The sequence below is a fragment of the Tiliqua scincoides genome, chromosome 7 (genome assembly GCF_035046505.1).
Source record: "Tiliqua scincoides isolate rTilSci1 chromosome 7, rTilSci1.hap2, whole genome shotgun sequence".
In the NCBI taxonomy this organism is placed as follows: Eukaryota; Metazoa; Chordata; class Lepidosauria; order Squamata; family Scincidae; genus Tiliqua; species Tiliqua scincoides.
Genome location: NC_089827.1, coordinates 74,752,016 through 74,769,910, shown reverse-complemented (window position 1 = coordinate 74,769,910; position 17,895 = coordinate 74,752,016). Strand labels below are relative to the sequence as shown.

The 17,895-nt window shown below is 47.3% G+C and overlaps 1 pseudogene; it reads right to left on the bottom strand.

Annotated features, from left to right (window-relative positions):
* Positions 1–17,530: 17,530 nt before the first annotated feature.
* LOC136658034 (5S ribosomal RNA) lies at positions 17,531–17,649 on the bottom strand (annotated as a pseudogene).
* Positions 17,650–17,895: the final 246 nt, after the last annotated feature.

Below are 17,895 nucleotides of genomic sequence, written 5' to 3'. Positions count from 1 at the left end.
ATGACTGCTCTGATCCCCAGCATTTTCAGCTAGAAGGATCTCAGCAGGGCAGAGAAAGACCTCTGCCTATGGTTTTGGAGACCTGCGACCAGTTGGGGTAGACAATATTGGGCCAGATGGTTGTCTTTAACCACCCTCTGTTGTGTGATTCCAGGCCTTTGAATAAACTCCTATTTTTTTTTTAACTGCCTGGTATCGGTTCACTGAGAAGGGAGCAGATTGTCACACTTACGGAGGCTGCTCGCCCCCTGTGACGGCGTGGTTTTAAGTGGAACTCCTTGGATTTGAGAGAGCTCCTTGCAGACCTGGGAGAGAAGCTTCCTGAAGGTGACCTGTTTCTGGCAGAGCTTCCTAATCTTGAGTGGTGGCAGCGAACCTATTGTGGGTCCAGTAAATCCCAGCCTAACCAGTGGAAAAGAGCAAAGGTGAGAGCAAGGGAGTAGGGGGTGGCACTAGTCATTTTGTGCTGTGCCCCCCCCTCAATTTGGCCTTCTGCTTCTCCCACATCCTTTCCACCCCAAGCATCATCCATCGTGATTTCTAGCATTCGAGTATGAGCTTTTACAAAGAAAAATGTCAAAAAGCCTGAGCCAGGTGTGGGGCTGGGGGGAAAGAGATTTCCTCCTGTGAAAATAACTCCTATTGGCGAAATGATCCACAAGTATGGCAAAGCTAATCAGCATGAGGACTATTTGTTAAACTAGTGCTTTTTGACTGTTGTGTTCGAGCCGCAGGTATTATTTCTATCAATTGGTTTTTTGGTCCAGATATGACAGGCTGATGTTCTCCGAGGCCCCAGAGATGTTCATCAGGTGATCGAAACGTTTGCCAGGTTATTCCTCTGCCTGACAGGAACTTAACCGACACCCTCATCTCTGTAAGAAAAATAAAGAAAACGAGGGTGCTTTGGGATGCGCACACTGTAGACCCAAAGACTGCATTTTCTTGGTGGTTTGCAAGATGAATACATGGGGGGAGCAAATTCTCGGAAGAGGATCGTAGCCAGATCCTAACTAAGGTTTACTCAGAATTAAGTTCCGTAGATTTCAGTGGGATTGACTTGTAAGCCTTCAACGACATCTCATTGAAACACAGTGAGGAAAACCAAAGTGGAACAGAATTGCCCTTGGAGAACCACTAGAGTTTACTTGGAAATCCACCTTCCCAGCCTTTAATCCAATCTTACAGCCCAACCCGATCTCAGCCTCCCACTACCAATTCAGCTGTGGAGGGGGGGGGGGGGGGTCCTAGAGGCCTCCACCTATAAGGTAATGCTTGTTTCCTTGCCTGGGGGGTTAAAACCAGTGGTGGGATTCAAATAAATTAACAACAGGTTCTATGTCCTAATGAGCAACTTAGCTTCAATTGTCTGCTGCAAAGGAAGTTGAAAGACTACAGCTGCACTCCTATACTGTACAGTACACACTTTCCTGGGAGTAAGTCCCATTGAACACAATGGGACTTACTTCTGAGTAGACAGTCATAGGATTGCATTGTAACTTTAACCAAGTTACTGTAACCCAATGTCTAAATCCAAATTGCAAGGCTGCAATTCTGTCCTCTATAGTCATACTTACAGGCCTCTGGCCACTAGTTTCCAAGGAGGATAAACATGCGGCTGACATGCACACTTCAAATAGACATTTTTTCTTGAATTCTCAAGGTAGTGGTATAATGAAATCAGGAAGGCACCAAGAAGAGGAGGTGGGAACTGCCAGGGCTCCAGGTTACCAACCTCTGGAGACACCACAGCAGCATAGCACCTTCACATCTGCACAAACCAACTTGCTGCACTGGGCTTTGAGCTGGGCCACCTTCCTTCTCAGTAGGAACTTGGTGATTTTTACCAGAGCAGTCAATCCTCTCAAGGATCTGGTTCACTTTTAGTGGTGAACATCTGGTCAGCAAAAGTGCACTGAGCACATAGTCTGACACCTCATCATCAACCAAAAGCAACAACAGCATAGTAATATCTTTATATCTCCCCTTCTTTTTTGTTCTATTACAGCATTCCTCAGCATCTGCCTCTCACCCGCTGTACCATTTTGCATGGCCCACTTCTGGGAAGTACAACTGGAAGTAACTGGAATGACTTTATCACCAGTTATTTCCATACTATGAGGCCAGACATGATGCAACAAACAAAGAGGCTCAGGCTACAATCCTATCCACTTTTTCCTGGTAGTAAGTACCATTGACTATAATGGAACTTACTTCTGAGTAGACATGCATAGGATTGGGCTCCCAGGGTAGATGGGAAGGCTTTTTTGAGTGCAAGAAAAGCAGAACTGAGCCACCTACCACTGTTTGTTACATCGTATTGCTGGTCTCACTGCCAGGCAGTGGAGGTCTGGGGGGGGGGGTCCTGCCATGAGTACCACTGGGCACCACCTCAAGTACCACTGGTGGTATGAGTACTACTGGTTGAGAAATGCTGCTCTATTGCTTTTACCACCCAGCCCCAAAAAGAATTCCAGTGAACTCTAAAGCTTCCCCCTCCAACTTCCAACTCTGCAATCCAATGCACGTCTACTCAGAAGCCCAACAAGTTCAAGGGGAGTTGTTGACTTCCAGGGTTTGAGAGAGAATGGCAGCCTTGAAGGACAGTTTCACTAATGAGCAAAAAGGTACTATGAGGGGACTATTTTTCTAGGTTGCTTTCTGACAGGCAACAGCAGATACCCATCACTTTGGTCTATTCTAGTGGCGAGTCTCCCACAAGTTTGAGGGCTGCTACTGACCAGGGAGTGCAAAGCAGGGGCCTGCAGTGGGTGGGGAGGCAGGTGAGGCAGAACCTCCCCACCACAGTCCTTCGAAAGTGTTGCAGCTGTGTAGGTGCCCAGCACCCACAACCCAGCCCAAAAATGAAAATTAACAGCACATGTAACAAGCCTTGCAGGTTTTGAGGTTCACCCTGATCACAAGTTCTTCCCAGTGCTTCTCCAGTTCTTTTTCATTAGGTGATAAGACCTAAACCCAATTTGCAAACTTGTTCAAAAAATCTTCAATTTCTAGTCAGCCTGGCATTTCACTTGCATGGGGGGAGGGAGAATAACCTAAAGGAACTTTTCTTCGAGAGAAGGAGCAATGCTAACTGTACCATCCTCAGCACACTTGGAATAGCAGCCCAATCCTATGCAAGCCTACACAGGAGCAAATCACATTCTATAGTCAACTGGGCTTGCTTCCCAGGTGTGAGTAGGATTGCAGCCTAAGGGTTATCCAACTTTCCAGAGCCAATGCAGCCCCGAGGTAAGGGAACAAACATTTCGTTGTCACAAGGAAACCTCCAGGACTTGGTGCTGGAAAGTTACAGTTAAGAGGACTTAGGACCTAATCCTATCCAATTTTCCAGTGCCAGTGCAGCTGTACCAATAGGGCATGCACTGCATCCTGTGGTGGGGGGCAGGGAACATTTGTTCCCTGAAATTATAGAATAAAGAGTAGGCAATAATTACTGTTAAAATAGGGGAGGGGATCAGGGTTGCATGGGAGAGGGGGTCAGGGCTGCATAAGAACAGCCCCACTGGATCAGGCCATAGGCCCATCTCGTCCAGCTTCCTGTATCTCACAGCAGCCCACCAAATGCCCCAGGGAGCACACCGGATAACAAGAGACCTCATCCAGGTGTCCTCCCTTGCATCTGGCATTCTGACGTAGCCCATTTTTAAAATCAGGAGGTTGCACCATACATGTCATGGCTTGTAACCTGTGATGGACTTTGGAAATTTGTTCAATCCCCTTTTAAAAGCATCTAGGCCAGGTGGCATCTAGGCCATCACCACATCCTGTGGCAAGGAGTTCCACAGACCAACCACATGCTGAGTAAAGACATATTTCCTTTTGTCTGTCCTAACCCTCCCAACACTCAATTTTAGTGGATGTCCCCTGGTTCTGGTGTTTTGTGCGAGTGTAAAGAGCATCTCTCTATCCACTCTGTCTCTGTCCATCCCCTGCATAATTTTGTATGTCTCAATCACGTCCCCCCTCAGGCGCCTCTTTTCTAGGCTGAAGAGGCCCAAATAGCCTTTCCTTATAAGGAAGGTGCCCCAGCCCAGTAATTAGCTTAGTCCAGGGGTTGGCAACCCATCTGCTCTGGGCAGCAGCAGCAGGAGGCGTGGAGCTGCACCTGCACTTCACAGGGGAAGGCAAGTCTTCCCTTGGCTCCTCTCACTGGGGACCTTGAGCCCATCCAAGCTGGAGAAGTGTGCCAAGGAGACATAAGCGATCTTCAGTTCCTTCCTGTGTGAGAGATGGGGGGGGGGTTTGATGTCTCTTAGGGGCAAAAAGTCTTCTGGGAAGAGCCACTGGTGGGGTGAGACACTGGGAGACTGACCCTCTTGCCTGGATCAAAGGTGGAGGGGGAGCTCCAAAAACTTCTGCAGTCTGGAGCTGGAAGGAGGAGGTGCCCCTTGGAGGTCCCGGGGCTGCGTTTCATTCTCCTCCAGACTGACAGTGCAATGCTAGGCATGTCTACTCAGAAGTAAGCCCCATTGTGTTCAATGGGGCTTACTCCCAGGAAAGTGTGGATAGGATCGCAGCCTCAGTGACGAAGATGAGATGCTTCCTTCTTCGTCTTCTGACTGACAGTGTCTACTCAGAGGTAAGTCCCACTGTATTCAATGGGGCTTACTCCCAGGAAAGTGTGGCAGAGTTTGCCACACTTTCCTGGGAGTAAGCCCCATTGAACACAATGGAACTTACCTCTATGTAGGCACTGAGCACAATCCTAACCAGGTCTACTCAGAAGTAACTCCTATTTTGTTCAATGGGGCTTACTCTCAGGAAAGTGTGGTTAGGATTGCAGCCACTGTCAATCAGAATGTGAAGAAGGAAGCATCTCATCTTAGTCACTGAGGCTGCGATCCTATCCACACTTTCCTGGGAGTAAGCCTCATTGAACAAAATAGGAGTTACTTCTGAGTAGACCTGGTTAGGATTGTGCTCAGTGCCTACATAGAGGTAAGTTCCATTGTGTTCAATGGGGCTTACTCCCAGGAAAGTGTGGCAAACTCTGCTGGGGCTGCAATCCTCAGGGCGATGGACGGGCAGCTGAACTGCTCCTAGTCAGCGAGGCTGCACGCTGACTGCTCCGGTTGCCCTCGTTAGCGGGAGGGGACACATGGCGGCAGGGGGGGCTCGCCCTCGCGGGCAGCGGGGGCTCTTTGAGTGGGAGCGGCTCCAGCGTCCCCCTCTTCCTCCTGCACCCCCGACCCACCAGGAAAGCTGAGCCAGCTAGCTCAGCCGGGGAGGACAGGCGCAGGGCGGGCAACTGCTCCTGTTTCCCTCGTTAGCGGGTGGGGACACATGGCGGCGGGGGGGGGCTCGCCCTTGGGGGCAGCGGGGGCTCTTTGGGCTCCAGCGCCCTCCTCTTCCTCCCGGGCCCCCGACTCACCGGGAGTGCTGAGCCTAGCCGGGGAGGAGAGGTGCGTGGCGAGCAGCTGAACTGCTCCTCATCAACGAGGCTGCAGGCTGGCCGTTCGCGCCCTCTCCTGCATTCTCCGCGCAGTCGCAGGAGGGTCATCGCTGCACATGCGCTCCCCAGCCAACAACCGGTTCTCCGAACCAAGAGGTGAACTAGGAAGCGGTACTATAGAACCGGGGCGAACCGGCTCAATCCCACCACTGCTTCTACCCCAGTCTCCACCCCATTCCTGTCCCGACTACCTCCTAACCCCCAGCCACCCCTCACACTGACTTAGCTGTGCCAGGACTCATTTGCAGGCCACTTGGTTTGGCTAGGCTGAATGGCACTTCTCCTTTTGCGACCACCGTAAAGCACGCAGTGCCTGGGACACGAGTTCCGGCAGCTCAGCGTACCCAGGATTCAATACTTTGTTTAGATTTGTCTTTTCTCATGCATATCGCAAACAATGTTCCTTCTTGTTCCATAACCAAAGAACCAGCAGGAGCAGTTTGTTAAGGCTTTCAAGACACGATGTAGGAAAATTCTTGACTCCCTTGGTAAGAGAGAACTTCTGAAATTATATCTGAAACAGCACATAAATATATGGCTTGTTCTGTGAATATTTTCATTGGTATACCTGTGCCCTTCTGCGTGTTTTACCGAGGTTGCAATTAGTCTGGGTTATTGTGACACTTCACGACAGATGGAGTCTCAAATGCCTGAATGCTGAACGACGCAACAACTATTCTATGATCTTGCATGGCAGGGAGGAGGCCAGGTGAACACATTTCCCCGGAGCATGTAATTTTCTACGGAGAGGGATCATTTTGCCTATGTACTGTCTGCAGGAGGACAACCCAGACACGGCTTTATCGCTTTAGTAAGAGCTTGGCCTCAATCGTACAGTTTGCTAGGTGCAAAAATTATTCAAAGCATACTTGACCAAGATGTCAGCATGAAAGGCTATAATAAATCTTTCTGATTAATTTTCTCTTCCTGTAGGAATCAGCTTAAAATTCTAAGGGACAATAAAATAAGAAGGGCAAAAAGACACTATCCTGACCTGTGTTGCTGGGTCCATTCCACTATATCATCTTTCTAGGATCAGGGTAATAATAACCTTCACAATTCAGAAGGACTGATTCTTCCAGCCCTCCTTCGCTGGGCTCTTTAGAAGCAACTGAACTTTGTACTATTGTACCTGTCTCTGCCATAAGCCCTTATGGAATTAGTGACACTTATAGCGCAATCTTGTGCGTATCTACTCAGAAATATGTACCATAGTGTTCATTCGGGTTTACTCTCTTGTAAGTGTGCATAGAATTGCAGCCAAAGTGAGCAGGGGCCTTGCCAGTTTCCATGGAAATGTGCATTGTAACAAACCTCTGGAACAACTGGGGTGGTTGCTCATTCTCACAGTCACTCTTATAGCATTCCCCACCCACAGATGTCATGTTTGTGGTCCAGGTCACAGTTGTAACTCACAGAGGTGGGGTCTCCATTCCCCCCCCCCCCCGATCATGCTCCCAGCCTTAAATGGTGCACAACAGACAGACATTTAGTTGGCATATTTTAACCACTGCTGTATCTCTGCAGTGACGTAGCTGGCTCTTGAGCTGCCCATGGCTGCCCCTTAAAATGCCACCCCCTGACCTGATGTCACCGCAATCAGTGCACTGGCCGCCCTCTGGGGAAAAAAAAAAAGGCAGAAGAATCTCCTGCTCTTCCTCCCCCCCCCCCCAGCCACTCTTGGAGTGTTTGAACACTCCAAAGCACTTTCTGATAAAAAGCAGAAGAAGCAGGAAGCCATGCAAGCAGGTCACTGGGCATGATTGATTGCCCCCCTCAAAGGAGTGCCACCTGGAAGCTCAGTACCCCTGCCTGCCTGCCTGCCTGCCTGCCTACCTCTCAGCTCCACAACTGCATCTCCATGCTGGCAAAAGCAACACCAACTGAAGTCTGCTGACCAGGTGGCCATGAAAAGGACAGAGGGCCTCTATAAGGGAAGACAAGTTGGCAATTCCTAATGTGAACCGGTAGTGGGAGGGCCTTGGAAGTCACTTCTGAAAGGGTAATGTGTGCATGTGCATGTAATTTCAAAAGGAAATGTGTGCATGTGCAGGAGGGGGAGGAATTCCATGCAAGCTGTTGCAGATGTGCTAAGAAAAGAAACCTGGACAGCCCTTTTTCACATACAGCACCAAGCACCTGATGAAGCGGAAGTCATATTCTTGGCACCTCTGCTAGATTTTTTTTCCACAGAGCAGACTTGGCACCGCAAGTGGAATTCTTTTATGATTGCGGATTTTTCATATATGTCCCCACTCAAGGCCTTTGGGTTACTTAAACGCGTGCTCAGTATTCCATAAAAAAAAGAACCAATTAGCAGAATGACTCTACTGAAGGGCCTGTAATTCCTGTGCGAAGGAGAGAGCACATTTAAGACCATTGCTTTGTGGCTATAGGAATGAATCTATTCTCGTCTTTGAGAGGCAAGGAGAGGGGAGGACGGCAGTGATTCAAAGCCAGCAGAACCCAATTCAGAGGACTTAGGTGAAATAAATAGCAGCTGTTAAAGAGTGTGGAGGAATTAGAAAATTATTGAAAAGGGAAAATGGTAAAGTTGCAATTTCAGGGCAAACTGTAAATGGATTTCCTTGGCTCCTTCTGTCCTCTGTTTAATTATTGCTTGCCTGTGAAAGAAGTGATCAACAGTAGTTTATGATATTAAGACATTTCTATGCCCTATTCTCCATTAAAAAAAAATCATTGATGTTTCTGCTTTATCTGGGCTTAGCAATTTGTGCTGAAAGCACTGCACTATCAGACTACTTATTTTACTAACTCCAGTGGAGAGTTGGGTTTTGTTTTGTTTTTAAAAAGAAAAAAAATCAGATGTCCTTTTAATGGAGAGCGGAGGAAATGATCCATCATCCCCAAGGACTATTAATTACAGCTCCAGGAAGAAGTAAATGTCTAGCTGAAAAGAACTGATCTTTCTCTTTTGACTGCATGTCATGGCCAGGCTGTACGGCAAACAGTGGGTAGTCTTCAGAATAAGCCAAGCAAAATGTCATTGTTTTAAAAGCTATTGTTGGACACTGATTGCATGTTGTTGCAAATTCTCTCTGAGAAGGGCCATGAAATATGGCCTTGGAATATGGCCTTGGAATGTCAGGTAACTTGCCTTGGGAATATCTGCCCAGAACTTTAAAAAAAATGAGCCCTGGCTGTATGGACCATGTGGGTGGCACACTAAGGAGATGTTCCTGTATTCTCTATGACTGCATGAAGCACAAAGGACTTTACTGACTGGGGCTAGCCAATGACATCACCAGTTCCTGCTAGTGCCTGCTGCTGGCTGTAAAAGAGATAGGATGGTTGCACATGAGCTAGGGGACTGTGCCCCCTCATACGAGCCCAGCAGTGACAGGCAATGGGTCCATGGGCCTTCTATGGCCCAACAGCCACTCAGTGGTAGCAGTTTTAACAGGGCGACAGACATGATAGAAACTCAGATGTACATGAACTCCGATTCCCATTCAATTCCCATTCAAATACATTTCAGGAACTGTATGAGAACAGTTATGAAAACATACAGGCCTTAGGAATGGACCTCAACAAGTGGGAAACCCTGGCCTCTGAGCGTCCCGCTTGGAGGCAGGCTGTGCAGCATGGCCTCTCCCAGTTTGAGGAGGCACTTGCCCAACAGAACGAGGCAAAGAGGCAAAGCAGGAAGGCCCACAGCCAGGGACAGACTACATTTGCTCCCAGTGTCGAAGGGATTGTCACTCCCGAATTGGCCTCTTCAGCCACACTGGACGCTGTTCCAGAACCACTTTTCAGAGCGCGATACCAGAGTCTCCCGAGACTGAAGGATTTCAATGAATGATGATGAAAACAGACAGTTCTCCAATAAGGGGCATACAGAGCAGAAAAGGCTCTGACTCTTGTTACTAAGTTTGTTCAGTGACTTGCGGAGAGGTCCAGATCAGGAAGGCGCAGCCACATGAATACACGCACTCTCCCCTTCCCCCTTAAGCTCAGTCTCAGTAACTTCCTTTTGAAACACACACACACACCTGCTTACAAATAAATAAATAAATAAATAAATAAAAACTCCCCTCTTCTCCCACTCTGAGCTAGGGACAGCAACCAAAAAGCTGCCTTTCCTGGTGGCATAGAGAGAGCTGGTCCATTGTGCACAAACCAAAACAAACTGCTGTTGTATTCGTATATGTTGATTTGCACCGAAAGCACTGACCGTTGCTTGTGCCAGGAATTGATTATTCATTATTATTGACTATAACACATGACAGTGAGTGCGCTCACCCAGCAGCAAAGCTGACCGCATGGAATGACAAAGAGGTGTCACAGTTCCTAGGCATTTTGCACATACCTTTAGAGAGTATCTGGTTTGTATTTTGATATACCTGTTATAAAAGAGATGATACGACAATGGGGGGGGGGAACTCTCATCTTTTCCCCTTCCACTGCCTTCCTGCTGACACTTTTGGATGTACCTTGATCAGACTGTTTTTTAATAGCCTGCCTGCATAGGGTACAAAAGTCTTTTGCAAATAGCACTGAAGGCCAGGTACAGAGTAATAGACCTTTCGGAAACCTGTCTATCTTGATGGCATTTCTTGCACACTTTTCATCAGGCAATTGTAGTGAACAAATACCATTTAGCCGTGCACGTTTAGTTCACATCATGGGTAAATCAACAAGAGAAAAGGTAGGCCTGCATCTTTGAAAGAGCTTGAATCTTGGGACTGTCAGCTAGGGTACCAAGACTTGCCTGAGCTGTAGTAATGACACACACAGAGAATTAGCTGCCTGTCAGGTTTGTAGCACTAGCAAGTGCTACAAGGACTACAAGCGAGAGATTCTTGATTTAAAGCTAGCAGCAGTTACACTGCTGGTCTGAGGAAGGAAAAGAAAGGCAGCTAGAGTGGAGGAACAACCAAGATATGTAGCCATACATTTTTAGACACAGTCCCATTGTCTGTTCTTAAGGGTTTGGGATTATATCTTGATTCCTTGCTGGGCAGGGTAGAAAGACTAATGATTACTTATAAAGATCTGGTAATGTCAAGGAGAATACATAAAAACCAGTTTCAAAGGATAAGAGAAGGGTCCTTTTTTGAGGTTATTTTTAAGCAGATGGTCTTTTGGATGGAGAATTAAAGTTGACTATTCTTCAGGGTAAAATCCTAAACAGCCTTTCCGAGTGCTGAGGAAAATTCCTCCTCCTTAATTACTTTTTAATGATTATTTAAAGACTAATTCTGAGGCTGGCGCAGAGGAGGGAAATGCAAAGAGTTCTTTAGAAAAGATGCCAGTTTATTTTAGTGTTGATTTCTTGGAGTTATTTTGTGGTGGTTTGCTGGGAAAAATCAAAATGCCACGAACAACAAAGGTATATATTTTCATGATGTGCAAACTCTTAAACGATAGGGGCTTCTTTGGTTCTCAAATACTTATAAAATAATCGGCAATATTGTAAGGGCTTTGGGGGACTCAGATGGAAAAGTAGAATGGAAATCTAGAAATGGCGCAATCCTGTCAAGGACTGGGCTGGCACAAGCTGGGCTTTATGACAGGGGAACACAGCTACTATCCCCCTTTCCTGCAATCTCCTTACCCCATTCTCTCCTTGGACTTGTGCCAGTGATTTTGCTGGTGCAGGTCTGAGGAGACCCATTGCTGAGTGGGAGATTTTCAGAGGTGTAAGGGAATTTAAACTCCTTTTGCCTCTGAAGGCTCTTGCTCCACCACCACCACCCCTGCTAGGAGCGGGGGAAGATAGGATTAGGTTCAAAATATATTCATGAATAAATAAAATATTAATCCATTTGATTTTTGTTTCTTATGTTGTATATTCATAAGCGACTTAACCAACAGGGTTTAAACTGAACTATAGTTCTGCAAACTGGGGTGGGGGTTAACACTTTCCACTGAGGTGCCCACTTTCCATTTTCCTTCCCCCAAATTTTCCCCTTAAGCGATTTGGTGTCAATCTCCAGCATATCTCTGTAAGGATGAATCTTCCTCAAATTAGGCTCAAGTAAGGTTGAAATACTAGCTCCCTTTAAAAAAATATAAACACACGCACCTTGGGCACAAGCCCAGCAATATTGGATGGGTGGCCCCAGCTATTGCTACGTGTGGATGGGGTGGGATGCTGGTAACAAGAGCTGCACACAGTGGAACATTCAGGAGGGGTAGAACCCCACGATATATAGGAGCTTACGTGGGTACAGGGATTGCTGCCACTCCCCAGTAGGGAAGATAGAGAGGAGTCGTGTCTACTTTCAGTTCCTCAAAGTGGAGGCCATGGATATTGCAAATGCCGCAATGGTATGAAGTTCCCAGCAATGGGGCTGAAACAGCCTCCAATGCTACACCAGCTCCAGCCATTCACTCCACTTCCCCTATGATGGCCTAGGCCAGCAATTTTCAACCAGTGTGCTTGGGCACATTAGCGTGCCACAAACGGTCCATAGTGTGCCATGGGAGTTTGGGGGAGGGTCATTTATAGGGCCATAGGGGGATAGGAGCTCCCCATCTGCAGTGCAGTGTGTCTTGACCATGACTCATGGTGTGCTTTGACAATTTTAATGCCTTGTCAGTGTGCCACAAGATGAAAAAGGTTGAAATCACTGGCCAAGGCCCAGGAAATGCCCTGGCTCTTATGGGACGTTCTCTCTCCCGTGGCCTAAATCGGGATCCTGCTCTGACTCACTGAGCCACAGTCAGCAAGCTGACCCACAGAGGCACGGAATTCCACGGAGCGAGAAAAGACCACACCAAGGCTCAAATGACCTGTCAAGAACCACCCAACCTCTTGAACCCATCCCACTCTCACTCAGACCCTCAAGCTCCCCTTGTGCTGAGAATGGCTGGCCCAAATGCGGACTGATGGAGGTGGGAATCAAGCCTTTATAGGCTCTGTTCTGGCCTTTCGCCTGAAGCCGTGCAAGGCCTGAAGCCATGTCTCGGGAACCCAGCTGCTTCTTCCCTCCTCCCCGACAACTGCTTCCCTCCCCACCCGCTCAGCGTTGTTTGGGGAGCTACCTCTCTAAATTTGGCAGGGGAACCAACTACTGATCCAACAAAGCAGCATTTGACAGAGAACAGCTGGCTGTTTCTTTGTTGCGTCTTCCTCTTTTTCACCTGGTAACTATTTCCAGCGTGTTTTCCTTTTCTCTCCTCTGCGGGGAGGGCACACATAATTGGCCTGATGTTTTTTTTTCTTGCTGTTGGATTAGAACACCCACCTGCCCAAGATGTAGGGTGGACTGTGCTTTCAGGTTTCTGCATTAAAAAAAAAAAAGCGGCATACATTTGCAATCTCAAATGAGGAGATGCATTGGGCTGCTATTTTTAGGAAGGCAGTTACAGATTGTAAGAGTGGGATGAGTGCTTCGGTTTGTTTTAAATACCTGCACAAATCAATGACTCTGTAGGCTTGTAATTCATAGCCAAGACCATTTCTTGAAAATGCAAATGTAGATCTAGTTTCCTGAGAGGCTCAGGACAGGGGCTTTGATCAACCAGTTAATATCAGTGGAATTGGGGATGGCAGGCTCTGTTGTTGCTGCATGCTTGCCTTTTTGCATGACTGCAATATGCCAGTGGCATAGCTAAACTCACCTCCCTGCATTACAATCTCTGCACATGAACTGGAGGTTCTCCATGACTTTGTGTACCTTGGCTCAATGATCTCCGACACTCTTTCTCTCGATACCGAGCTAAACAAACGCATCGGTAAAGCAGCTACCATGTTTTCCAGACTCACAAAGAGAGTCTGGTCCAACAAGAAGCTGATGGAACATACCAAGATCCAGGTCTACAGAGCTTGTGTCCTGAGTACACTTCTGTACTGCAGCGAGTCATGGACTCTTCGCACACAACAGGAGAGGAAACTGAACACTTTCCACATGCGCTGCCTCTGGCGCATTCTCGGTATCACCTGGCAGAACAAAGTTCCTAACAACACAGTCCTGGAACGTGCTGGAATCCCTAGCATGTATGCACTGCTGAAACAGAGACGCCTGCGTTGGCTTGGTCATGTCGTGAGAATGGATGATGGCCGGATCCCAAAGGATCTCCTCTATGGAGAACTCGTGCAAGGAAAGCGCCCTACGGGTAGACCACAGCTGCGATACAAGGGCATCTGCAAGAGGGATCTGAAGACCTTAGGAGTGGACCTCAACAAGTGGGAAACCCTGGCCTCTGAGCGTCCCGCTTGGAGGCAGGCTGTGCAGCATGGCCTTTCCCAGTTTGAAGAGACACTTGGCCAACAGACTGAGGCAAAGAAGGAAGGCCCATAGCCAGGGAGACAGACCAGGGACAGACTGCACTTGCTCCCGGTGTGGAAGGGATTGTCACTCCCGAATTGGCCTTTTCAGCCACACTAGACGCTGTTCCAGAACCACCTTTCAGAATACCAGAGTCTTTCGAGACTGAAGGTTGCCAACATGCATAGGTAAAGGGGGTGCAAAGCACTAAGGTTTGCAAGGAGCCTCACTGTGGCGTGCAAGCGACCCCTCCCACTCCCATTCAGAGCCTTTTTGGGTGGTGGGAGCAAGACTGAGTCAAGCAAAATGGAGGCTCTGAAGGGGAGGGGTCACCTGCATGGTGTGGCAAGGCTCCCTGCCAAACTCAGTGCTTCGCACCCCCTCTAGCTACACCACTGAATACTATGCACAGAGAAGCAATTGGGAACCCTGCATTTGTCTGTGCCTTTTGAACAGACCTTCACTGCAAACCTTATAACTACCACCCTGCAAGATAGGCAGATATTATCTTCCTATTACAGTTAAGGCAGAGAGAATTGTCTAAGCCAGCCATTTTCAACCACTGTGCCATGGCACACTGGTGTGCCGTGGGAGTCTGGGGAGGGTCATTTGTTAGTAGGGTAACTGGTGGATGTGCCTTGTCAATGGTCCAAAAACTGATGGTGCGTCCTGACAATTTTAGTGCCTTGTCAGTGTGCCGGGAGATGAAAAATGTTAAAAATCACTGGTCTAAGCCCTCGCCATAGGTTTGTAGACTCGGGTGAGAGCAGAACCGGGCACTTTCCAGCTTGTACTCATTGGGCCAAACTCATTGTGAGGCTGGAGATGCTTTGAATGGGTCTCCCACCTTCTTTTGTCACAGGGGAAGGGGTCTGAACTGGTTCTTTCCATACCACAGCCCTGATCAATTCATGCCCACCCCGTCCTGCCAAGTCACTATTAGCCACACAGGGAACCAGATAAAGGCACTTGTATTTTATTTATGCATGGATTTATACCCCTCCCTTCCTGTAAATTACTGCCCAAGGCCTCTTTACAATATAAAAACAAAATGCTTTAAAATACAACTCATAAAATGATACTAAAAAGCAACAGATAAAAGCAGCAAGCAAAAACAGATTAAGCTAAAGTATTATGTAGTTGATTTGTGCCTGTGTGTGTGTTTTTTACCCCCTCTGCAGCTAAAAGCAGCTTGGATTGGAACTGTAAAATGGAGGGCGGGGAGAGTTAGATTTGTTTTCCACCAACATCACTGCCCAAATCCAAATTGTCCCCACAGCTGCTTTCAGCAAAAGAAAAAATTGCTGGGAGATGCATTCACACATCTCCCATGTTATATTCAGTTTGGTCCCGTAAATCAAAGATATGGGTGATCCAGATCTCCGGATAGTTTAATTTTCACTTAAATGCAGCAACAGCTAAATTAGATGGTGGGGAGGGTTTTTTTAAACGCTTTCCCTCATATACCACTTCTCTTTTCTAAATTGCTCCCACCAAAGTAATTATTAAACCCAAAGTGACAAACATACTGGAGCCCTGTTATGGGGAGGTGGGAGGGTTTGGGAAGAAAAGTTTAGCATATTTGCTGAATGGGGGATGCAGAATTCTTCTTTTACGTCTGAAATGCTTAACAATAGAAATCATCCAGGATTTCACCATGCTTCCGCATCAATCCATGCGCTAAGGAGCCATTTAGAAAAATGAAAGCACCGGAAGGAAGGAAATGGGATGTATGTAGGTTTAAATATAACACAGCGTGAGTTTGTGTTTTTTTTTTTTAAATTGTTTAACATTTCTTTTGCTCATACAGAAGTATGTGCAGTTCTTATGCCTGGATTGGTAATGTGGGCCAAGGGGGTGAGAACTGGACAAAGGAAGAAAATGGATGCTGTGGTGAGAGGACATTAAGTAGGGCGCACCAACAACATAAAATTTGGGGTCATGATCTTAGAATAGGATGGTTAGATGAGGGATGTCATAAACATAGCCATGTTAGGAAGTGAGCTACATAAGAAACCAAGAAGGAATTGTGTGCAAAATGTATTTACTCATAAGGACATAAGAACAGCCCCACTGGATCAGGCCATAGGCCCATCTAGTCCAGCTTCCTGTATCTCACAGCGGCCCACCAAATGCCCCAGGGAGCGCACCACATAACAAGAGACCTCATCCTGGTGCCCTCCCTTGCATCTGACATTCTGGCATAGCCCATTTCTGAAATCAGGAGGTTGCGCATACACATCATGGCTTGTACCCTGTAATGGATTTTTCCTCCAGAAACTTGTCCAATCCCCTTTTAAAGGCGTCCAGGCTAGATGCCGTCACCACATCTTGTGGCAAGGAGTTCCACAGACCAATCACACGCTGAGTAAAGAAATATTTTCTCTTGTCTGTTCTAACTCGCTCAAACTTGGATTAGAGGGTGCAAGTGGCAACTTCTCAGCTCTTTCCAGATATATTTTCACGTACGCAGTTAGAACTTCAAGAACATTTCTGTGTTAAAATTCAAAACACACGTGTCATTCGCGCTTGGGGCAAATTAGACAGTCTGCTTATTGCATGATTGGGGGCCCGTGTGCGGCTGTGTCCCAGGGGTGAATGGCTCCTGGGGCGGGGTGATGCAGCAACATGACCTGCCTGTGTCATCATGTCACCCCCGCGCCTGCATGCTGCTCTGCCCTCCCAGAATGGCTCTATTTTGGAGCCAAAGGACGAATGGGTCCAACTGGAAGGAATGAGTGCCGTCTCCAGGAGGGGCCAGGAGGAACCACCCAGAGTGGAACAGACAGGGGGTATGCAACCTTTAGCTGCCCCGTACATTTGTGCCTGGTGCCCCTCTTAAGTGCTGGGTTCATGCGTGGTACTCTAGATACACCCCTGCCTGTGTGTTTGGATTTTTTTTTTTCTAAATGTAAATAGCAGCTGTGTGGGGGGTCCTGACCAACACTGGGACCCACAGTGGTGAGGGGGCTCTGCCCACCGTGATCGGATTCAAATTAGGAGGTCCCAAATTTGTTTGCCCTGAGAAGAAAACTCCCTTTGGTGCCAGTTAGTGGGGCCCAGTTAGCGATGGGTAAAGCCGCACTTGGCCTCCGAAACAACTATATGGACAGGCTCTGCTTAGCAAAAAGTTTGGGAGCGTGGATGATTTCTGAACTTCCCTGGAGTGGCATTTGACTTGGATTACCCAGCAGCATTCCCATGGATATTTATTTTATTTTTCTCTTTTAAAAATATATTTATATGCTTTATTTTATTTGTTCTATAAGAAAGAACATATTGAGAAGAAATCTGCTATAAGCAGCTGGTATAATTATTGGCCCTGTCCCAAACAGCTAGTATCTATTCGCCCCAGCCTCTTATTTAGGAGCTAGATTTTTATTAGCAGTTGTCTGATTGCACATGTGCTGTAATTCATGGCCCTGCTTGGTTCTTTCTTCTTTGGCTTTTTAAATATTGCATTATTTTGTTTTACTCACAAGGAAAGAAAAAACTCCTTCCCTGTCTAAATTGCCTTCCTTCAGTTTATTCACACTCCTATTTTTGCAGCAGTGCTATGTCAGGTGAGCAGATAACCCACGCTTTGTAGGTTTGTGTTGAATTTGCATCCACGTCTGTGATGGTAGGCCACGTCCAGGTCCATGATGGCCACGTGTAGGCCGTCAGACTACTTTTAATCTATAGCCTTCTTTGGAATGTGCAACTAACTGCCCAATCCTTTCCCCCACCGCTACCGATAATGCAGCCATTATATCTTCCGAGTAGGTGACATAAGCTACATGGTTGGCAACCTTCAGTCTCGAAAGACTATGGTATAAGCCTACAGCACCCGGTATTCCCAAGCGGTCTCCCATCCAAGTACTAACCAGGCCTGACCCTGCTTAGCTTCCGAGATCAGACGAGATCGGGCATGTGCAGGGTAACATATTTCCATGCAAATATATCCATCACATTTCTTGTGTCTTTGACAGTTTCAAGGATTCTTGGAGAAGTGTGGCTCAGTGGTAAAGCATTACCTGCCCAATCGTATCCCTCTTCCAATGTTAAAGCATACATCCATGCCAATCTGCTTATCTGTATATAGGATTACAGCCCAGCAGCCCAATTCTATCTTGAACGTATGGCAGTGGAACGCATGATCTGCCTTTCTAAGTCCCTGTATGGCATTACAAAAAGCACAGC